This window comes from Onychomys torridus, chromosome 1 (assembly GCF_903995425.1).
Source record: "Onychomys torridus chromosome 1, mOncTor1.1, whole genome shotgun sequence".
NCBI classification, from domain to species: Eukaryota; Metazoa; Chordata; class Mammalia; order Rodentia; family Cricetidae; genus Onychomys; species Onychomys torridus.
The window spans coordinates 113,082,695-113,107,381 of record NC_050443.1 but is presented as its reverse complement, the minus strand read 5'-3'; positions in this window follow the sequence as shown (position 1 = coordinate 113,107,381).

The window sequence follows — 24,687 nt, the reverse complement described above, 5'->3', positions numbered from 1 at the left end:
ATATCTAAATAGGTATAGATAGATAGATGCATAAATACATAGATACATAGAGATAGAGAGATGATCTAGATAGAGATAGATAGGGATAGATAGATAGAGATAGATGATATAGATAGATAGACAGATAGATAGATAGTTAGATAGATAGATAGATAGATAGATAGATAGATAGATAGACAGACAGACATATGGTCAGCCCTAAAGCCATATACATACAAACAACAACACTGTAATTTAAACAAGATTTTGCTATATTGTGCCCAGATTTCGGGGACCCCCAAAAGACCACTATGGAGACCGAATTCTATAAGTAAAACCAAAGAGCCTTTATTTTTCAAGCTCTGAGCCTGGTTTCTCTGTCTGATGCAGCAATGAGAACAGAGAGACCCAAGCCCAAGCAGGGTAGATTTTTTATCATAGCAGAGATTAAGGTAAGGGGATTTTCAGGGTTCAGGCTCCTGATTGGCTGACATTTGTCTAGGGGTATAGGGAATGTTGGGAGTGTCAGGTATTTTCCTTTAGATGTAGGCCCTCCCTGGGTAGGGTCAGCTTATGGCTTTTCCTGGGTCTGGGTGTAGCCTGTCACAGAAGCTGTGTCTGGGTCTCTAAGCCTGTCACAGCAGCTGCGTGGTCAAGCTGTTTGCGCCCCACCCCCCAACAGCTATACTTACAGAAATGTAGAAATACTATGTGGCTTTCCTTCTTCTAGATGGGCTCTGCCTGCCTCAACTGCTTCATTTACTGCCTTTTCCCACAGTTTTGGTAGGTGGACATAATACCATGACTGTTGAACTGTAGCTCAGATTTCTGTTCTCCAGAAAACCTGTTGCTAGCAGTGTCCCTTTTCCTAAGTTCTGTTCAGGCTCTGGGCACTTGTAGAGAAAGTCCCCTTGCCCTCCTTCCCTACCTTAGTCTATCACATATTCCTTTGTAACAGCCTCTTCTCGCTGTGGCTTAGGGTCTGCAGTAGAAATGGACCCTTTGTACCTGCTGATACTGAAAAGTCTCCTGGCCTTGTTCTAGATGAGCTCTTTCATGCCAATGCTATTTGGGAGAAATGAAAACTTGTGTCTTTAAGTGTCTACCTGATATGCAGATGCCATTCCAGTGCTGCGGATGTGCTCTGCTGTACCTGTGAATTAGTTAGATTACTTTTCTTTCCAATAATCACAAAGAACAGTTTCTAGTATCTAAACTTGGCAGTGATTGCAGAGCAGTGTGTGGCTATCTTCAACAATCTAACTCAGTGAGCACTTTTAAGCATGTACTATACGCCATTCTTTATGTAATGTGCTAGGGAGGCTTCTGGGGTGAAGGAAGAGGTGTGCTACCCACTGAGAGGCTCTGATGGGAAACAGCTCTTCTAACTGTTCAGATTGTCATGGAACAGGAGGATGAAGGTGCCCCTATAGGCAGAGACCTGGGAAGCTCCATGGAGGAGCATCATCAGCAAGGCCCTGAAGGATAGGCAGGGTTTTGATCATCCAGGAAGGAAGGTAGAATGACAGAAGCTTAGTAATGGGGAGCTGCTGGTGTCTTCAGGGAATGAGAGGGACAGGAAGATGCAATTATAGATCGGGAAGAGACTTCACTTCTATAGCCAACCAGAAAGCATCAGGCACAGGCTCAAAACAATCCTCCCCACAGCAGTGGATTCTCCATGCTCTTGCTGGGCCCAGTCTTCCCATCAGTGAAAGTTGCATCAGAACAGCCTCCACTGGAGATTCTCATGCTGAGAAGGTTGGTGTGGCACTCTCAAATTGTCTGACGAAACAGCAGCTGCAAAAACTAAATAAGCATGCATCTTCACACTGTGGGAAGCCTAAAACAGCTTGACCACACAGCCACCATGACAGGCTTAGAGGCCCAGACATAGCTTCTATGACAGGCTTACTGGCAGGCAGCACCCAGATCCAGGAAAAGCCATAAACTGTGGAAGACATATGCTCAGAGAGATGGGGTGGGGGAGGAGAAGGAGAAAAAGGAGGGGGAGGGGTCTGTGTCCTGTTTCTTATGGATTCCCCTGCACATGCGCATATAGGCTTACAGATTGTGCGATCAGTTGGGTGCAAATTATACATGCAGCACATGGATTATGTAGGACAAAAGGCCCCTTGCTTGGCTAGTGAACTGTGCATGTGCAGTCATATAGCTGGGGGAGCCAGGAATTCTAATACCTATGTTATTATTAAGAATATTTCAGGGGCTGGAGAGATGGCTCAGAGGTTAAGAGCATCGGCTGCTCTTCCAGAGGTCCTGAGTTCAATTCCCAGCAACCACATGGTGGCTCACAGCCATCCATAATGAGATCTGGTGCCCTCTTCTGGCCTGCAGGCACATATGCAGGCAGAACACTGTATACATAATAATAAAAAAAAATTTCAAGGATTCAAAACAAGGAGAAGTGCAATAAATCATTGTTCCCAGCACCAACAGTCTCTAATTTGACATTGTTTACCACAGTGTCTGGTTTTAAAAACTCAATCAGATACTTGCCATTTGTTTATTCTTTATCTTATTTTTTTTTAAGATTTATGTATTTATTATGTATATGGAAGAGGGTGCCAGATCTCATTACAGATGGTTGTGAGCCACCATGTAGGTGCTGGGAATTGAACCCAGGACCTCTGGAAGAGCAGTTGGTGCTCTTAACCTCTGAGCCATCTCTCCAGCCCCTATATTCTTTTTTATTAGCATGGATCGATTCTACTTTTTGAGTTTGTAAGTCCTCACAATAACAGCTGTGAATTTTAAAAAAATCAAGTCATAGAGAAATTGGTATGTGACCACTATTTGGAGAATTCTAGGTCCAGGGCTGTCACACTAACAGCAAATAGAGGGTTCTAGCTAAGGATTCCAAGCCATCACCCTGAACTGTCAGACCTCAGACAAGACACTGAAGTTCGCAAAGCCTTGGTTTCTGCATCCTTCTAATCACTGCAATAAGACCAGCCAAGCATCTCAGACAGTTGGGAAGGTCAAGGAGAGAATCCATGTGTAAAACATGTAAGGTGGGAGCTACAGAGATGGAGAGCCCTGAACTGCCATGATTGTTATTACTGGGCTATTGCTATGATGGATTTTTAGCTCCCTTGTTTCTGCGTGCTGTTCCCCTTTCTGCTCAGCAGCCATGATCAGCATTTGAGACTCAGAACATCCTCCCCATGGCTCTGTTGTTGACACCACAGTCTCCAATGAGGACTGAATTATGACTCCTCTACTTGCTACATGGAAAATACTCTCTTCCTGCTCTGCTGATATATGGTAACAGCCCCTCAAATTATACCAGAAAGCAGGGAGCCGATTGTTAATATTTAGATCAGGTGTCTAGGACCTCAGTGGTGTGATCATTTGCTTTAAATTTTTAAAAATATGCAAATGTGGTGTGAAGGTGCTGCTATGTCTCCCGTCTCCACTGGCAGCACCTGGTCTTGTCAGAATTTATTGTTTTTAAACATATAAAACATTTTACAGTGTGACCATAAGTCACTCATAAACATGGCATGATTGATATGCACATGGTCAGAATGCCTCCAGAATCATCAGTTAATATTCTGGTCTTCTCCTTGTTCTTATAAAATTTTGAACAGGGTATATAGGGAATGCTCTGCGTTTGAAACAGGATGTTTCAAGGTGTTTAAGCAAACACATAAGGTCATGTGAATTTCATGTTTGTGAATGTGACTACTCACACATCTGAAATAGTAAACAGAAGAAATTAAGGGTGATTTAGCCCACACAAGCTTATATAACTGCTGTGCTCTGAGAAGGTACAGACAAGCAAACAACACAACTAGTGAGTGAAATGCAATCAGATCAGCTCCATGTAGTTTCCAGTTCACAGTTAAATTTCTAATATCTTTTAAAAAGTAACTTTGTTTTTATAATACTGTGATGGCTACTCTTGGCTGTCAACTTGACTATATCTGGAATGAACTATCATCCAGAAATCGAGGGCACCCTTGTGATCCAGACCATGAAGCAAGAAGAGGCTGGATGACACAACACCTTTAATCCAGATCTTGAGGCTAGAAAGCATGCCTTTAATCTGGGTCACACCTTCTGTTGGAAGGACAAATGGAAGAAGGAAGGAGGTGTGTTCTTTGCCTTCTTTGCCCTTGCCCTAGCCTTACCAGCCTACTTCTTCCGGGATTCCAGCCTGTTCAGAAAACTAACTGAGACACCCAGCTTTATGGGACTGAGCAACTTTAGATTCTTGGACTTTCCATTCACAGCTACCCATTGCTAGACTGCAGCCTATAAGTCATTCCAATAAATTCATATATATATTTTATTATATTAATTAATATATATGGAGAGAGAGAGAGAGAAAGAAAGAAAGAAAGAAAGAAAGAAAGAAAGAGAGAGAGAGATTCATTCCATAAGTTCTATGACTTTAGAGAACCCTGACTAACCCAAATACTTTACCATTTGCAGGGAAATTGAGAAGCTAGGACAAAGAAATTCCACATTCCTCACTTACGTCCAGTTTTTCCCATGGTGTATACCCTAGAGGGTTGACAGGTCTGTTATGGTGACAAGATTGACAGTGATGGCCTTGGCCATTCTTTTATGTCCTTGGTGTTCACCCACCATCCTGTTTCTGTTCCAAGATTCCATTGTGAGTCCCACATTAGATTCGTGTTTCTCTAGATATTTCCCAATTGTGGTAGTTTCTCGTATTTGCTCTTGATGACCTTCACATCTTATTGGCATCATTTGTCAGTCTTCCCACTTGTATTTGTTGTTGTTGCTGTGTAACAGGACCCCAGATCTTAGTAGGCTCTTAGACTCTAGCAAAACTGAGTCCATGATGGAAGTACTCTTCAGGCCATAAAACTCAGCACCTAGGTAGCACCATCTACTAAAATGAAAACAAAGATCTAACCCATCAAAGTCCATAGTTCTGGGAAATCATTAAAAACCTTGTATTTTTGGCTTCTGTAGATCTAATTAATTGTTCTTGTTAACTGGAGTATGTCAACCCATGATATGGTGTGAGTGTGTGTGTGTGTGTGTGTGTGTGTGTGTGTGTGTGAAAGACTCAGGGCTACACTGGGATCTTAAACACCCAGTGCAGTAGCCAGTCAGCTAACAAAGACTTCCTATTGGCTAAAACCCATGTCTGAGCAGACATGACTTCTCTAGTGGATACTCCACAACATTTCTTGTTCTGCTTTGTTGAAACAGGATCTTGATATGTCACCCGCTGGCCTGGATCATAAGGAACTCTGACCTGAGCCTCCCAAGCTCAGAGATTACCAAGTGTACATCGTGCTTTATCAGTTCCAATCCCTCTTAGAAAACTGGGAGCCCCAGTGTCCCGAGACACTTCCGGTGGCCTTTGCAGAGATGCGTATTTTAATGTCAAAAGCAACAGTAATTGGCTAGTAGTTCCTTTTACAAATGTGTTAAATAATAGATTAGGGCATTTCTATACAAAATTGCTTTCTAGTAATTAGATATTTTGAGATGTGTTATATAACCCTGATTTTCAATTTACTTAAAATTACAGTTTACTACAATTATAAACATAATCTATTTATACTGGATTAATTTGGTGGCTATTATGCAATATGGGTACAATTACCACCGCCCTGTATTCACTCAAGTCTTCCTCAACCTGTCCTAATATTCCAACAGCCAAAAATCTATAGTGTGTGTGTGTGTGTGTGTGTGTGTGTGTGTATGTCTGTGTGTGTGTGTGTGTGTGTGTGTGTCTGTGTGTGTGTAGTCCTTAGAGGGGCCAGAGGACAGAAGGCATCCCACCCTCCTGTCTTCTTGCTTTCATGTCACTGAAATTCCCAACCCCAAAGCTAGTACCAGGGCATTGTCCCTGAATGGAGCTCTCAGGCTTTCACAGTCCAGTGAACTCTTTCTGTCAATTGTTTAAAATGACTTACTGAGCAGTTTCTCTGTTACAAGTTCTTTGTGAATGGGTCAAACACTTGTCTCTGTCTTCATGGATAAACCTGGACAAGGAGAGAGACTCGGAGTAAATCAATTGGTAGAGACTTAGCACAAGATAACTATCCCCTAAGCTGGGGAGAGTCCCTTAGTGTGCTCTGATTCCATTTTCATCCTTGGGTTAGCACTCCACAGCTGTTACAAATGCCTGACAGACTCGATGTCAGAAGAGGAAAAACTCATTTTCACTCATGGTTCTGGAGGTCACAGGGCATGGTCTGTTGTGCCCACAGCTTTGAGGCCTGTAGTTGGGGCCGACTATCTTGATATGAAAGAACATTAAGCTGAGTAAAACTTCTGCCCATTTTCTAGTAGAGTACAAAATGAAAGGAGCTAGGACAAAGAACTCCCACAGCCCTCACTCACCTGCAGTTTTCCTGTCGGGGAAAGCATCCACAGGGCTCCCCCAACCGTGTGCCCTAGTGACTCAAAGGCCTCCCATCAGGCTCCACTCAGAGTTCCCACCACCTTTCAATAAAGACCAAGTCTTTCACGTGGGGAGCATGGAGACGTGCAAGATTAAAACTGCCTGTCTCCGCTGCTATTTCTCTGGCCCTCACCCGTCACCCACACACTTGCCTTTCTCAGCTCCACGTCACTGACTCCCCTCAGCCTGCCCTGCCATGGCTAACCCCTCCAGACCATCAGGAGGGTCCACTTGACTCCACCCATCCTTCCCAGCTTTGGCAGCACCACAGTTGTGAACTGGGCAAACTGCTGTGGGGTGACGTGAGGGGTTACCCAAGAAGAAGAGAGCAGTTGAAGATCAGAATGGATGATTCTTCAAAGACGGAGGAAGACTGGAAAGTTTATAGAGAGTTGGTGAGTTGAAGGAAAAGCCATAGTGTTTTAAGATGTGTAGAGTGGGAATCCTTGAGCAGTCACCAAATGGGGAAGACATGGGAAGTAGTGGAATACACATTGGTCCAAGTTTCCCGTATCTCAAGATTAAGGAGATACAAGGGTAAAAGAAATCAGAGATTATGAAATCACCATTTCAAAATGATTGAAGGATAAATTATTCAAGACAGAATAACAGTCTTAAACACGTATGGCCCCTGCAAATATTCTTAGGAATGTGTGGAGCAAACCTGATAGAAATAGAAGGAAAAAGAGACAAATCACAGCTGTTAGAAACCCCAGCACTGACTTTTAGTAATTGCCAAGAAAATGGGGAATATGATCTTTATTTTATTCTGAGAGAGCCAATTCAGCTGTCCTTTGGTTGGTGTAAGCATATCTTTTTACCATTCAAATATTTTTTTTTGTGTTTTTAGACTGGGTCTCCAGCAGCTCAGAAAGACCTTGAACTCCCTGTGTAGCCAAGGATGAACTCGAATTCTTGAACCTTCTGCCTCTACTTCCTGAGTGCTGGAAGTTACAAGCCTATGCCACTACTCCCAGCTAACCTCCTACTTTTCAACCACTGTGTGTCTTTATCCTTAGATTGGATTCCTTGTAGGCAGCACATACTTGAGTCCGTTATCAACCAAGCTGAGAAATTTTAAAGAAGCAACATAGGCAAAACCCATGCTCTTTTAGAGCACACAGGCTATTAACCCAAATCAGCCAAATTCTAAAATGCAAAAATGTCTGAATAAATTTAAAGGGATTTGGTTAGTGATCAATAGGTTACCTGGGAATAATAGAATTTCATTAGAAACATACCACAGAAAGATATCAGGTAGACCTCCAAGTCTTTGCCAACAAATAACATAATTCCAAATAACCTACAGGCTAAAGAATAAATGAAAAGGAAATAAAGTATTTTTTAACAGAACAAAACCATGCTAATATGTCTGAAAATACAACACAGAACAATTTTTGAGATGCAACAGACTGCAAAGACCAAAGGAAATGCATAGCCCTGAATTCCTATTTGAGAAAAGAGAAAAGATCACAAATTCATAACCTCAGCCTCTGACTTAGTAAAAATTTAAAAGTTGAGTAAATCAGACCCACAGGAAGGAGAAAGATGAAGCAAGGAATATTAGAGCAGACACCAAGCAGGAAATCTCACATTAAAAAAAAAAATCAATGAAGCAAAAGCTGATTCTTGGAGGAAATCAATACCATTGATAAGCCTCCAGCCAGGATGCCTAACGAAAAGAACACAGTCAGAAACAACTGGTAACAGCATTGAGATAGATGGTACCACAAGAGGATGCAGCTACATCTGGGATGATCAGGGGATATTACAAGCAGTTTTGTGCCAGAAAAGTCAACAACTTAGGTAAGACAGATGTTTCTTGAAAGATAAAAACTCTAACAAAGTTCAATCAAAACCAAATCAAATTTGTAGTCCTGATGGTCTCAATTGGGCCTGCACATGCATGTACCAAGGCATAGAGAATAATGTCCTTTAAGTATGCAGAATCCATTGCAACTAAACAACACGTCAGCTGAGGCATTTCTAAGTCTGGGTTGAGTGAGTTAGTTGGCACCTGTAATTCCAGTGCTTTGGAGGCAGTGGCAGGAGGATCGCTCTTAGTTTGAGGTCAGCCTGCTCTACATAGTGAGTCTCAGGCCATCCAGATGTATAAAGGACGACTGTTTCTAAAAAACAAAGAATCTGAGTATTAAATTCCTCTTCTCTTAAAATCCACCAACAGCCCCTTTCTGGTTCCCTGGCTATACTATAGAGGCTACAGGGACTAAAGCTAAAGCTCTGATGCCAGGATCTACAGGAGTGAGAACATGTGGCTTTGGTCTTTCAGGGTCTGGATGACTTTACTCACAATAGTTCCCAGTTCTACCGATTTACTTGCAAATTTTATTTTTTTTTCTTCACTGCTGAATATCTCATTGTGTAAATACAGCACATTTTCATTGTTTGTCCATCTGTTGATTGACATCTAGGTTGTTTCTATTTCCTGTCCACTGTGAAGATGGCAGCACTGAACACAAGCGAGCAAGTATCTCTATAGCAGGATATAGCGTACTTAGGTATGTGCCCAAGAGAGCTAGAGCTGCATGATGTGGTGCCTCTCTTTCTTTTTGAGAAATCTCCACAATGGTTTCCACAGTGGCTACATTAGTTTGCACTCCTACCAGCAGTGAAAAAGTGTTCTCCTTTCCCCACATCTAGTCTAGCATTATTTATTATTTGGTTTCTAAATTATTTCTATTATTTCTTTTGTTTTGTGGGATTAGAGCAGTGGTTCTCAACCTTCCTAGTGCTGCGATCCTTTAATACAGTTCCTCATGTTGTGGTGAGCCCCAACCATGAAATTATTTTCATTGCTACCAAATAACTGTAATTTTGCTACTGCTATGAATTGTAATTTAAATATCTGCGAGTTCCCATGGTCTTAGACAACTGCTGTGAAAGGGTCATCTGATTTCCCCAAAGGGTCGAGATTCACAGGTTGAGAAACCACTGGATTAGAATAAAACTCCATCATTTCCCCTTTCCCTTTACTCCCTTCAAACTGTTCCATATACCTCTTTTTCAAATTCATGGCCTCTCTTTTCATTAATTGCTGTTACATACATAAATGTGTATGTATAATACAACCTGCTCAGTCCATATAATGTTACTTGTATGTATATTTTCAGGGCTATTTGGTGTCTCAGGATTCCTTAGTTGCCTAAAGTTCTTTGTGTAGAGTGAGACCTCCCAAACTTCCCCCATCTACTTTACTATGTCTATTGGTGTCTTTGTTCACTTTGTGTTTAGGCGGACATGATTTAAAATGTTTTAAACATTTAGACTTTCTGGACAGTGAGACATGTCTACTTCTGGCAGTACCAATTTTACTTCAGAGAGGAGGATGGGCATTGAAGACACTCCATATGGAGTTTATCTTCACCTTGGCAAAAATAGCCATTTGGGCAAGAAACTGTTCTTGCCTGGACTGCTTGATCGACTGGACATGCAGGACCCATAGGAAGATGACCACTGAACTTTGCTTGGCAAAATGGTCCTTCAGGCTCCTGCTTTGAGAGGAAACTGCCAGACATTCTACAGGTCACAGAGAGGAGTGACTTAGAGACTCTAGACCTGTGGGCTGAAGACAGATGCCCCAACTTTACAGAGGAACTTTGGATGACTGTCCACGCAGCCAGCTATCTCTGTCTACTCTCACAAGACTCCTGAAAGTTGCTTGCATCCTTCTCCCATTTCTCAGGTAATATTATATCCTTCTGGGGTTTTTGATGTAGTTGAAAACTAGATAGTTATACTTTCCTTAGTTATGATAAAAGATAAGTTCGTTATGAAAACTTAGACTCACAAATATAGGATAGATAGGATATCTTCTTTAATTTTGTCAAATAGACTAGATATTATAAATAGACTAGATATTGTAATTGTAATTCTTGCTTGATAACTGTTTTGTTATATGTAATTGTACTATGTGAAAGTTAAAACCTTCCTTTTTGAAAAAAAAAAAAAAGGGAAATGCTGTGGATATCGCTCTGTATAAATAAAATACTGATTGGCCAGTAGCCAGGTAGGAACTATAGGTGGGACAAGCAGAGAAGAGAATTCTGGGAACAGGAAGGCTGAGTCAGGAGATGCTGCCAGCCACCACCATGAGTAACAACATGTAAAATACTGGTAAGCCATGAGCCATGTGGCAAGGTATAGATTTATAGAAATGGGTTAATTTAAGATCTAAGAACTAGAAAGCTAGAAGCCTGAGCCATTAGGCCAAACAATTTAAATAATATAAGAGTCTGTGTGTTTATTTTATAAGTGAGCTGCAGGACTGCCTGGGCTTGGCGGGAGCTGGAGAGAAACTCCAGCTACAGACATGTTGGTGAGACTTTATGAGTATAGCTTCTGTTATTACTAGGAGACACAATCTCACAGCAAATTCCCTGGTCCTCAGGATCTTACACTCTTTCTACCCCCTCTTCCATGATGTTACCTGAGGTCTGGGAGTGTTTTGTAAGTGTATCCATTGGGACTGAGCTCCACAACTCACATTTTGATTGGTTGGGTTTTCTGTAATAGTCTTTGTCTGTTGCAAAGAGAGATTTCCTTGATGAAGGGTGAGGACTACACTTATCTGTAGGTAGAAGGACATATATTTAGAAAACAGTTAGGGATTATGCTGGTTTAGTAAAATTGTGGTTGTAGGTTCTCCTCAAAGACCCATGATTTCACTGGCCCTGGATAGTTTGCTAGGTTTCCAGTACCAGCTGTTATTTCCCTCTTGTTGAGAGGGTCATAAGTCTAACTAGGCAACTGTTGGTTAGTACCAAGGTATGCATGCCACTACTACATCCTTAGGGTTATCATGCCATGCTGTTCATTGTTGTGGTTCCTAGGAGACATAGGTAGGACTGTTGGTTGCTCCCTTCCTTTGGAAGCTAGCATGGTACCTCCTGGAACCATGAAACCTAGTTCTCAGGGAGGAAGCTTTCAGGTCAGTTACAGCTTAGGGGTTTCTGAAGTACGTGGTATCTTCAAGCAATATGAATTTACCTTTCCTATATGGGGACAATGAAGGACAATAGCAATAGCCTGTAGTGTTTTCAAGTCTCTTGAACAACCCTAACTAACAACTCAAAAGAGGGCTTCTCATGCCTGGGGTTTTGTTACATGGTCTCTGACTCTTGGAGGAAGCACTGTTAGCCTAGATGAGAAATTTCATTTAAATTATGGGTACAGAGACTTATGTGTTGGTGTTTTTTTTTTTTTTTTTTTTTATGACAGCCATTCTGATTGAGGCAAGATGAAATCTCAAATTAGTTTCAATTTTCATTTTTCTGATAGATAAGGATGTTATAGAGTTTTCAAATTTCTTAGCCACTTACATTTCTTCTTTTGAGCTTCCTGTTCAGTTCCATGGCCCAATTGGATTGTTTGCTTTCTTGGTGTTTAGTGTTTTGAGTTCTTTGTATATTCTAACTCTAATCCTCTTTCAGATGTACAGCTGACAAAGATTTCCTCCCATTCTGTAGGCTGCCTCTTCAGCAAATTAACACATTCCTTTGTTTCTAATCTCATGCAGTTGAACTTGTTGATTACTGGTCTTATTTTCTGCATGACCAGGGTCCCACTCAGAAAGTCTTAACTGAAGCCCATATCCTAAAGTGTATTTCCTACTTTTCCCTCTAGAATTTAAGGTCTAATATTGAGATCTTTGATCCTCTTTGAATTTGCTATTGTGTGGGGTGAGATAAGGATCTAGTTTCATTCTTCTGCACGTAGCTATCTGGTTTTTCTACTACCATTTGTTGAAGATGTTGTCTTTTCTCCAGTGATTATTTTTGGTCTCTGCTTAAAATCAGAAAGCTGTGGAACTTTAGGCTTATATCTGGGTCCTCAATTCTATTCCATTGATCAGTATGTCTATTTTTCTGCCGGTACCATGTTTTCTTCCCACTATGGCTCTCTAGTATATCTTGAAGTCAGGAATGGTGATCTCTCCAGTGGGTTTTATAGTTTAGGGGTTGTTTTGTCTATCAAGGTTCTTTTGTGGTTGCATGTGAATTTTAATAGTTTTTTAACATCTGTGGTGAATTGAAATTTTGATCAAGGCTGCATAAAATGTGTAGATTGCTTTTTGTAGGATAGTCATTTTTACAATATTAACCTTACCAATCCATGTGCATGGGAAATCTATTGTCTTCAACTTATTTCTTCAGTGTTTTAAAAGTTTCCGTTGTACAGTTTTTTACTTCTTAAGTTTACTCCAAGGTACTTTTGAGACTGAATGGAATTCTCTCCCTGGTTACTTTCTCAGTCTGTCTTTGGTATATGGGAAGACTCCTTATTTGGGTATGCTAATTTTATAAATGATATTTTCTGAAAGTGTTCATCATTTGGTGGAGTGTTTGGGGTCTCTCATATATAGAATCATGTTATTTGCAAACAAGGATAATTTGATTTCTTCCTTTCCTATTTGTATCCCTTTTATTTCCTTCTCTTGTCTTGTTGCACTAGCTAGCACTCCAAGTACTATATTGAATGGACATGGCAAAAACGACACCCTTACCTTGTTCTGCATCTTATAAGAAAGCTTTGAGTTATTCTCCATTTGACATGGTTATGATTATCTGTTTGTCATAGATAACTTTATTTTGTTGATATATGTTCCCTCTACCCCTAGCCTCTCCAGGGTTTTTATCAGGAAGCATTGTTGGATTTTTGTCAAAGGCATTTTATTTTATGTATTGATGATCTTGTGGTATCTGTCCTTGGGTCCATTTATGTAGTTAACTATACTTATTGCTTTACATATGTTGAACAATACCTTCCTTCCTGAATGAAACCAACTTGACCATGGTGATTGGTCCTTTGGATGGTTTTAAAATTTGGTTTGCACACAGTATTCTCACAACTGGTCAAAGTATAGAGAACAAGTGTCTGTAGAGTGCTCATCTATAAATATGGTATCATACTCCTAACCCCCAAGACTCAGGGAACATGATGGAAGAATGAGTGAAAGGTTTTAAGAGCCAGAGATTAAGGGGAACTAAGGCAAAAACAGTGTCCTCTAGTCATAACAGGGCTTTTGTACTCACAAACTCACAACAGCTGTGGTTGCCTGCATAAGACCTGCACAAGATTAAGCCAGTTGACACTCCAGCATAGATAGAAGATTCACATGAGCCCCTACCCCTAGCTGAGGAGCAATTGGCAGGTGAGGGCTGCTAGGGAGGGAGAGTCAGTTTTTTATAGGGATGTGGCCCCTTTTCCAGTAGACAGCCCCACACTTATGCATATACGAGCCACACTGATTGGACTCACTGATTTATAAAAAGAAAAAAGAGGACATGAAATTAGAGGGAATGGTGGGACCCAGAAGGGGCTGGGATGTGGAAACGGAGGTGAATAAGGTCAAAATACATTGTATGTGTGTATGGAATCCTCAAAGAATAAAGAAACATTAAACTTAAAAAAGTCATCTCTCTCTCTCTCTCTCTCTCTATATATATATCTTTGTATGGACCATGGGAAGGGATTCCACAACAATGATGTCTTATTGACTCATGAGTGCTATCAGGGCAATGGTGTCCTATTGATGAAAAGGTGGGCACTACTGATAGGAGACACTGATAGAAGAAGTGGAGCCTGGGGTGAGGTTTAGACGATGCTACCTTCATAGACTACCCTTTCTATTGATGGAGTAGTTTAAGGAGTGTCGCGGTCAGCTCTTTCAGGTTTTGCTGGAACTCACCAGGGAAGCAGTCTGGATCCGGGACTGGGCTTTTCCTTTGTTGGGAGATTTTTATTCATCCCCATTGCTTGTTGTAGCTCTATTTAAGTTGTTTATGTCCCCTTGATTTAATTTTGGTAGATCCTGCATGTCTAGGAATTATCCATTTCTTCCAAATCTTCCAATTTTTTTTAAATGTATGTTGTCAAAATATTTCCCAATAATTTGTGGTTCTGAAAAGAGTCTCTGGCTGAAATCTTAAAATTGAGTGTGCCATTATGTCCATCAGAGCTCTGGGTGGATGTCCTTGGGCAGGGTAGTGATCTGCTTGGTATGGATATAGGAGGTTGGTTAGTCATGGAGTCCTGAGCAGTCTTGAGCACCAGGCACTAGGACCTGAGCTTGCATTTCAGCACCTCATTGGACATCTTCAGCAGCATCCTGATGCCAGGCCATCAGCAGTGGGGCTTCTTTGTGCCACTGCTGTCAAGTGCACTCTTCTGGGCAGCCTTGGGGGCCAGCTGTTTGTGTAGCAGCAAAGTACTGGTGGCTCTGCAGCTTAGTGCCAGCATTAAGAGAAACAGCTGGAACAACAAGCCTTGAAGTGAGACAAATGGTCTTCAGACTTCTTTCTTAAGGTGTGGTTTCAGATGACTTGGCCAAAAGCAAGTTTTTTTCCCCCAAAGCTTTGAACTTAGTTGTCAGAAAGTCACAGCAATTCCTGCTGTTGTATAATTTCAGTGATTTGTAAAGCAGTAACAAACATTTCAAGGACAGTGGACAGAGGCAGATTTGGAGAGAGTGCCTGGAGCAGATGGCACAGGTGAGGGATGCTTTAGGAGCCTTTGGGTGAGTCTATGGTGGGAGGCCCAGGAGGCATAACTGCCTGCAGCTCACTCTGGATGTTTGCTCACCGCAAGGCTCTCAAGCCTGGGAGGGGAGGTGGTTACACTTGTGTTACCGAAGCTATAACTGACCAATATGCAACACTCGGCATCCAGTCAGTTGATATAACTGTCTAGTTACGCTCCAATCGCTCCTTACTTTAAGCAGAATTGAGTGGATACAAATGGTTCTCATTTTCTGTCTTTCTTTTCCAAGGGAGCTTTGCTCATGAAAGCTGAGTAGGGGATTCATTTAGTTTAGGTTGATCAGGCATCTGATGTGCAGCGGCTTTTGTGTATAAGCCAGTTTCAAACACAAAAGTGAGTCACACCTCAGGTTCTTAGTCTTGTATGCACAGTGGAATCTGTCTCAAAAAAATAGAAAAGAAAAGAAAATGGTATTTCAGAATTGTTTCTTTATGAAAACATGATCAGAATATGAAACCACACTCTGAGGGAAAATATATACTTTTCTGAATTCTGTGAGGTTTATGTAAAACTTGTCATTTGTGATGATTTTTTAAAATCATTTAAAGTGATCATTTACTCTTAGGACTATTGATATGTTTATGATTCTGCATTCTTTTTTTTTTTTTCAAGAAGCACCCACAGTGTTTTATTAGTATCAAGAAGAGAGGGGCTCAAAACTGAGATCACAAAAGAATAACAGGGAGAGGGAAAAGCTAACTATCCCAGTGTGTAGGTGCACACCGTATGCACCCACGGAAATGTCACATGAAACTCCATTCATGTATGCAATTATTACATGCTAACAAAATCAAGTTTAGAAGCATCCTATCCGGGACCATAAACATCAGAGAAGGTATGAGACAAGGGGCCCAGCACTGACTAGTGAAGACATTGTCCTGGGGCAAATGAGGGCTGCAGAGCAGAAGCACATAGAGGCCCCACCTCATCCCTTGCCAAGAGGAGGTGCCTCCACCTATGAGGAATCAACACCAGGCAGGGGAAGTACTCCTGTCATATGAGCTTGGTGCCTGTGAAAGGGTCATGCTTTCTGAGTCCTGGGGGTGGGGGTGGGATGGGATGGGGGTGAGGAAGCACTCTGAGTCTGAGGGTGGTGGGGGAGAGGGGACAGGGGAAGAACATGAGTTCTCTGAGTCCCAGGGTGAGGGGGAACTGAAAAGTCAGACAACTCTTGAGAGTTGAGTGTTCATGGCTCTGTGGGCCCCACATTCAAAGTCCTTTCTCTCCACAAGCATGGAGCCCAAGTGTCAGAGTTAATGAGGAAATGGAATTTCCTTTGCAAATTTTCATTGCAAATGAGGGAAAAACAGAACATCCCTTGAAAGAAAGAAAAAACATTATCATGCAAGAAGCTTTGCAGGGCTATGGGCAGCAGCTGTAATAGAGAGAGCCAGACACAGCACACTCATGCACCTATCCTTACAGGGCAGAGGAGCCACAGGAAACTTTCCAGTAACCAGACTCAAGGGCCGTATGGAAAATATGGATTAAGAGAACAAGAGACTTCCTCAGACTGGGGTGTGGACTGCCTGATAGCGGGGCTGTGCTTTTGTGCCTCAGCAGGACAGAGTAAGAGAAGTAAAATGACATCAGTGTGAGGGTGCCAGGCAGCTCTGGTATAGAACCCCATGATAAACTGTGCTATGAAATGGTCTAGAGTATGAGAATAGCACAGAATGCAGGCATTAGTGTAGTATGTACCCTGTATACTGTTATGCCCATATCATGGGGAACCCCAAAAGACCACCATGGAGACAAAATCCTGTATGTAAAAGCAAAGAGCCTTTATTTCAAGCTCAGAGCCTGGGCTCCCAGTCGGATGCAGCAGCAAGAGCAGAGAGCCCTGAGCCCAGACAGGGTGGGGTTTTTATCATAGCAGAGGTTAGGGTGAGGGGATTTCCTGGTTCAGAAACCTGATTGGCTGACTTTTGTCTAGGGGTATAGGGCATGTTTGGAATGTCAGGTATTTCCTCTTAGATGTAGACCCCACTGGGTGGGGTCAGCTTATGGCTTTTCCTGGGTCTAGGTGTTGCCTGCCAGTAAGCCTGTCACAGAAGCTGTGTCTGGGTCTCTAAGCCTGTTATGGCAGCTATGTGGTCAAGTTGTTTTGCCCCTCCCACACACATATACAACCTGTTGCATCATATGCAAGTAATATAGTATGTATTATCCACATATAATATAATGCAGGATAGATGTATGTAATGTGTATGTATATCACAGGGCATGGTAGAAACCTATGGAATAGCCCACAGCAGGTGTACATGGCACAGTGTGTAGAACACACATAAGACATATAATACACTGTATGTAGCATATAGTAGAGATACATAGTGTGGTGCACAGTAGTTGTATGTAGGATGGTGTGTAGTGTACACACATAGCATGGCATGTAGTAGATGAATGGAGGATGGTTGCAATATATGTGTATATATAACATAGCATGTAGCATATGTGACTATCACAGTGTACAGCATATGCATATAGCAGGTTATATAATATACAACATGCCGCGTACAGAAAACATCTACAGTACAATGTATAAGTTATACACAAAGCGCAGCACATTCTAGAAGCACAAAGGACAACATACAACATGTATACATAGTGTAGTGTGAAGACTGTAATATGTGCATGTGACATCACATGTTTAAAATGCAGAGTTCATGCATATAGAAGAATGTGTGGTATGTTTTTAAAAGACCAATGGGAAGGGTTCAGGAGAGAGTTTAGTGGGTAAAAGCACTTACTGTACATGCTTGATGACCTGAGTTTGGATCCTCAGAACCCAAGTAAAATTGGGACACAATTACAATGTGAGCCAAAAGGGTATACATAAGAATATATGTATATGTATATATATATATATATATATATATATATATATATATATATATATATATATATATATAAATTTATTAATGGGTGCTATGGGAACATAGACTCACGGGGACAGGGTAAGGTAGATCCAGTTGCAGAGTCCTTTCTCTTTGTCCAGAAAAGATGGAGATTGACATGCATTGCTTCATGCTGCCTGACTCTGTCTCCACAACCCAAGAGAGAGTTTGACCCCCCTTTCTCCTCCCATGTAAAAGTCACATAGGCAGACAAGGAGCACTACCTCTATCAGAATATATAGTCCAAGGTCATTGGCTGAGTGATTACCTACTACACACAATAGGAAAACAAAACCAGAGCAGCTGGATGACGTGACACAGGAGAAACCCTGTTTCTATCAAGGTGGAGAAGGAAAGACTTAACACCCAAAGGTTGTCTTCTGATTTCTACATATGTGCCCTGGCACACATGTGCTTGCATCCACGCACATGAACAGTGCATACACATTCACACACATCAGAAAAAAGAAAAAAAAAAAAGAGAAAAGAATTTAGAAGGTGAAAGGGAAAGAAGGAGAAATTATGGACAGCTTCATGACAGATGACTAATGTTGCCAATTTGCAGGGAGAAGGCTCAGAAAGTCTGATCATGAACTCCACTGCACTGTGAAGTCAAGCAGAATGCCTCAGTGGCACTCCACTCAATTATCCCGACTGCAGTCATCGGGTCTGACCCTGCCAGTGATGCCTGAGACACTGTCTGTTATTGTGACTCTAAATATGGGCTCTGCCATGGTGATGCTACCCTCGCTTCCAACCCCACAAATCGGCTACCCACTTTCACTGTCCTTTTCTTTGTTTCTCTAAGTTCTACACTTTTGTTATAGTCTGACTTTGTAATATAAATCTTAAAGCTGATATAACATTTAGAGAGATTGAGCCTTAAGTTATCTTATACCCATATTTATATTTCTGGAGTAGCTCACTTATAATTTGAGTTCAATTCATTTATCATTTCAAGTTTTAATAATATATGAAGAGAATTATCCCTTTTAAAATTATTTATCTTATTTTTGAGATTATAACGTAGCTACATCAATTCCTCTTTCTCTTTCCTCCCACATACCCCTCCTTGCTCTCTTTCAAATCTATGGCCTCAGTGTGCATTAATTTATTGTTACATGCATACACACCACACGCACACACACACACACACACACACACCACACCACACACACACACACACACATACACACACGCACACACACACTCCTAAATATAACCTGCTGAGTCTGTATAATGTTACTTGCCCTCCAATCTTTGTTTCCATGGTCTTGGCTCATATCTTGGCAGATTTCAGAGTTGAGCAGCCAACCTCAGCACACTGTATTCAGTGCCCATGCAGGACCGTCTACAGACTTCTGACACTGAGAGACCAGCTTTTCTTCCTAGTTCAACAGTTTCCATGAGGTGACTCTCAAGGCCTTGTCTGACTCTTTCCTGGGCCTCCTTTCATGGCAAATATTGCCAAGTCAAGACACTGCACGGTATAGCGTAGGGAACGCCCTCTTTCTCATATTATGTACAGTCTTCTTCTACACTCTGACCTACTACAAAGTCCTCGGAGTAGAGCAGAGAACGTCTTAGGATGACAGTCACTCCTGAGGCTGTGGCTTTGTCACCATGGCCTGCTGTGGTATTTGTACCCATCTTCACCCAGACTGTGCGGAGAGACTGTCTTACCCTTTGTCTGCCTGGGACAGCCCTTCACCCTGGAGGACAGAGAGGTGGGAACAACGTAAGGACAAACACCACCATCATTGCTGCTCCCATCAGGGATCAGGAGCAACCACAAACCACCTCTGCCCACTCCGTCTGAGGCAGTGGACAGACTCCTGCCTGCCATTTTCTTCTCTGCATCTTCAACTCCAACCAACCCTGACTAAGTCCAGCTCTCCCGCAGAGCTGAGGACACAGCCTGCTCTTTTCTCCCTGAGTCCTGCCTCCCCACTTATTCCAACCACCTTTGCCTTTTCCTCATCCCCTTCTATTGGTCCACCAGGGCTAAGGAAGATCTCTCAACACCCGCTTCCGTTCTTCATGGAGTCTTCTTACTCCTGTAGGAAAGCCCGTCTTCAGAGGCCTCTGGCTCTTGTTTCCAGAACTGTTCCCATGGTAGTTACAGGGCACTCCTCTCTGTGGCAGGCTAATGCCTTGCTTTGCTGACCCAACAGTAGAAACCACAAGCTTCTCTTCCTTTGACTAGACCATTAATTCCTGTATAGACATTAATGGAGGAAGTCCTGGAGAGTTATCCAACTGTTGAGAAGAAGTCTATCAATTTATTACACTGATTGATACAGATTTTTTCTTTTTCTTTCTTTCTTTCTTTTTTTTTTAATTGTTAAATCCATTATTCAGAGACAACTTTCCACCCAAGTCCAAGGTCAGACACTTTAGGATGTAGTGGCAGGAGATTTCTCAGTATTCTTTAGTATTTCATATTCCCAGAATACGACAACCAGAGCTTCCTGTGAGATATTTCATGCCATATATACAGCCACTTTTAGCACTTAGAGTCAGCCCTGGAGGAGTGTTCTCTCCACCCAACCTTCCCATGGATGTTTGTAGTGGTAAGTGGAGGTCTTGTTTTATAAATGCACAGAATAGGTGGGTGAACCTGGGTTAGAAGGAAACACCTAAAAGAAGCAGAAGTGGGCTCTATTTATAAATATAACTGTTGAAATTATAACATGGTAAGGTGAAGAGCCGGATGAAATTAGTTTAAGCAAAAAATCAGGCTGTGTTGGTGGTTTCCATGGAAAGAATGGATGAAAGGAACAGCTGAAGTAAGTAGCCAGGATTGTCTCCTTCTGGACTCTCGTGGTTCCTATCCTGGTACTGCTCCAGATGCTGCATAGGTTCCAGCAGCATTGGGTATATTCTGGTAGTCACTAAGTTTCCTCGGCCACAGTCCATATATGACTTCTCATGGTAGACCCTGAGTGTGGCCATGAGCTGAGGCCATGAGCTCATCCCTGGGTCACCAGTTGGCTGGCACTTGGAAAGTAGGACTGGCCTTGCCTGGGTCCCACCCTCACTTTGTGATGAAGCAGAAAGGAATCAGGTTGAGTGGGTGAGGGGCAGTTAGGAAAGACCACCAGTAGGAGATTGCGCAAAAGGCATATGAGGCCTATGAAAACCCAGAAATATCCCTTTGTGTTTAAGTCCGTAGCTGGCGCAGTGTCTGCTGGTCCCAGCACAGGTGCCATCTGGAGCGGCATTAGAAGCTCCTGATTAAGGTGCATCTGTGCAATGCCCTCAGATCTCTAGAAGATGACACCTATTAGCATTTAGCACCACTTGGTTTTTTTTTTTTTTCCCATTCCAACCCCAGAAAAAAATCTTTGGTTTCTTCCTTGTACACACCAGTTAGCAAAACACCTGTCAGTGCAGTCAGGTGCCACAGGCTGCTGAATGGCTTCTCTGCCTTTCAAGGAGATCCATCACCTTCCTATTGGACGGTCACATTGCTCCAGTTGCAGTGGGTCCTTCTCTGGAACTGTCTCTCTGAAACTTGCAAAGCGCTCAGGGCCTGGCACTTTCCTTCTCTGCAGCTGCAACACTGAAGGCAGGAGTGACAGAACTGGTGAATCCAATGAAGGAAGACCCCGCAAGGACTCTGGCTATTCCTTCCAAATGCAACAATCTCTCTCTCTCTCTCTCTCTCTCCTTTCTTTTTCCATCATTTGCAACTCCATTTTTATACGTAGAAAAGAATTACTCTGAACAGTTTCATACATGTATGCAATATACTATACTCACATTCACCCCACCGTCCCTTTATCCTCTTCCCATTTCCGTCCAATCCTTCCTCTTCCCAAATAGTCCCCCGTGCCCGCCGCCATGCTTTCACTTTCCCCTACTCAAGTTAGCTAGGGTTGCTGGCATGAGCCTGGAGGGAGGTATTTACTAGAACACGACCAGCCTAGCAGTGGCTGTACCGCTAAAGGCAGGGCATTTCCTTTCCTGATGACAGTTAACTGCCGATGGCTCCCCGGGGAGGGTTGGGGGTCTTATGAGCCACTCCCCAAGCCATGATGAAGGACCCACTCCTGTGCAAGTCTTGTGTAACCATAACTGCTGCCCATTTGTGCATGTGGCAGCCATGAAAACTCCTTTCAAACATGAAGAGTTGAAATTGAATGGCACAGTGTTGAACTCAGACTCTCTCTTGTGTGCTTTTCTCTTTTTTGAAAAAGTGTTATATTAAAACCACAGAAGTTTACCCTTTAGGGAACGGGAAGCCCCCCAGAATGCTAAGGAAACAAACAAACAAACCCTGGAACCATTTAGAGTCTTCCCTGCCTTCATCTGAAGATTCTCTACTGAAGACACATCATCATGTAACAAAGTCAAGAGCTGCCTGCTTGACTCAACACCCCATGGACCAGCCGACATCTTTGAGTGTAGAGCTTACCGTGAGACTGGTCTGTTGCCAGTTAACTACTCTCAGGGCTCACAGCAGCACCTAAGTTAGGTGTCAGCATCTTCACAGGACAAGAGAGGCCAGTGTGAGTGATGGAGATGACACATCTTAACCCACATCAGCTAGCCATGATGGGGCCCAGATCCAGAGCCCACAGGCCCCTGACTGCTCCTTTGTCCAGTGAAAGGTTGTCTGAACAGGTGGAGCTTCTGAGAGCATCTGGTTTTTAATTCTTTTCTACTTAAAAGTTCCCTGTGCTCTTCAAAGTGTCTCAAGTCTTCAGTTTTTGTTAGCAGAAAAGCAGGTTCTTCATCTAGAGGCAAAGTGGTACCCAGAGAAATCCTGTATGCATCTAATTCTGAAAGAGAAATTGGAACAAGTGCTTCAGACTCTGATTCTGGGTTCAGTGTGGACCCATAGCGGAGCCAGTTGTGTGCCAATCTAGAACTCAGGGGACTGCAGATTCTGTACTGGAGCCCAGAGAATTCCATCAGATATAGACTCTTGGATGAAATCATCTCAGTTTCCAACTCTTGGGGCTAAAACACACACACACACACACACACACACACACACACACACACACACACACGCATGCACATATATATTCACTGACATCTCATTTTTAGCTACTAATATGTATGAAGACATGACCAATGCAATGTGATTGATCTGCACTTACTAAATTCCTCTTCATATGAAGATGTGACAAAGGGAAAAGCTTTGACCTGTTAAGAATCATTAATGCTACATGGTAAGCAGGTGTGCTCGTGAGGTAAGTTTACAAGTCTTCTGTAAACACCTTTATTGACTTAGCTGTGATGAAGAAGAAATGAATGGATATTAGACCCATTAGTCACTATTAAGAAAGAATCATATTTTAATCAATTTATTAATCTTGCAATATTCCCTTCACATGATTGTCACAGAGATGCAATGATGTTTCTCTGGGAAACTGTCCTGCAGTGTGTCTACCTGGAATACTATTTTTAAAAGCTCATCTGAAGGTATGTAAAGTGAACCCACTCTATGTAACTAAGGAGACTGGTTGCTCAGTGTGCAGTGTGGGGCCCATGTTGGATGAAAAACATTTCTTCTTTCTAAAAGCTGTGCTTTTAAAGTACCTCTCCCTGGGAAATGGTCTTGGCTCCCAGGTACTCAGTTCCCTTAACAAATAAATGGCATATAACAGTTAACCTTCATGGTCAACTTCATGGACTGGAATGACCTGGGAGACATTTCTCTACGTCTCTGTGAGTATTACGAGAGATGCTTAACCTGAATGTGAGCAGTAGCACCCAGGGGCTGGGGATAGGGCCCAGGTAAAAAGGAGAAATCGAGCTGAGCACCAGCATCCATCTCTCTCTGCTCCCTGACTGCAGACACAATGTGGCCAGCTGCCTCACACTCCTGCCGCTGTGACTTCCTGCTATGATGTACTGTACTCTCTGTGACAAGAGAGTTCCTTGCATGAGTTGCTTATGTTATGGTATTTTTTTAAAGAGCAGCAGAAGTGACTAAGACCCATGTATTCCTTGTCTCGCTTGACTCACATGATGACTCTGATAGCTCTTGTTGCTTGAGGCTATCTTGTGTGACTGGGTGTTTGTGAGCATCTATGGCCCTGCCCCTAGATATTAATAATATTCCTACTTCCAGGTTGTTATAACCAAAGATGTCTGCATTGCCAAATGCCCCACATGGGGGAAGGAAGCCTACTCACCATTGAGAATCACTATTTGGTACCATCCAGCACACCTCCCCGCCCCAGTTTGTTTTCAAGTTTTAACCTAGTGATACCCCTAATATGGAGAGAGAAAGTATCATTCCCAGAACTAAAGGGAGAAAAAAGATGTGGAGTTTTTGTTTTTAAAAGTTCTTTGTTATAAAGGTTCTGAAACTGTTCCCAACTCTAATGGTGTCCAACACCTACCTTCTGCACAGGGCAGAACCTCTCTGCAAAGTTCTTCAGGCTGTTCCCGTACCCTCTGAGCTCACAAATCATTCCCAATGCTAAACACAGACTCTAAAAATACCTCCCAGTTCTGGGAGTTGAACTGAGGGCCTCACACATTCAAGGGGAATGATCTACCACTGAGCTATATCCCCAGATCATGAGAAGACTGTTTATGTTTGGGATGGGGGCTTGGATATTTTCCTGCCCTCCTCAGTGAAATCATTCACTTCCTAGGAGGAAAGAAGATACGGAAACTGCCTCTGTGTTTCCAGTCCAGTTCCTCTCTCTTCATGCTTTCATTATAGCAATTTAATCTTGCGAAGTTTGCTTAGACCTCAGAAGTTTCCACTGAAGAGGCAGAGAAAATTATAAATCTCAGAGATGTGCAGAGTCTGGGAAGTGCTCACGCATCTCCCCTCTGTGTCCTCTGAGCGTCACTGTAGGCAGCAGG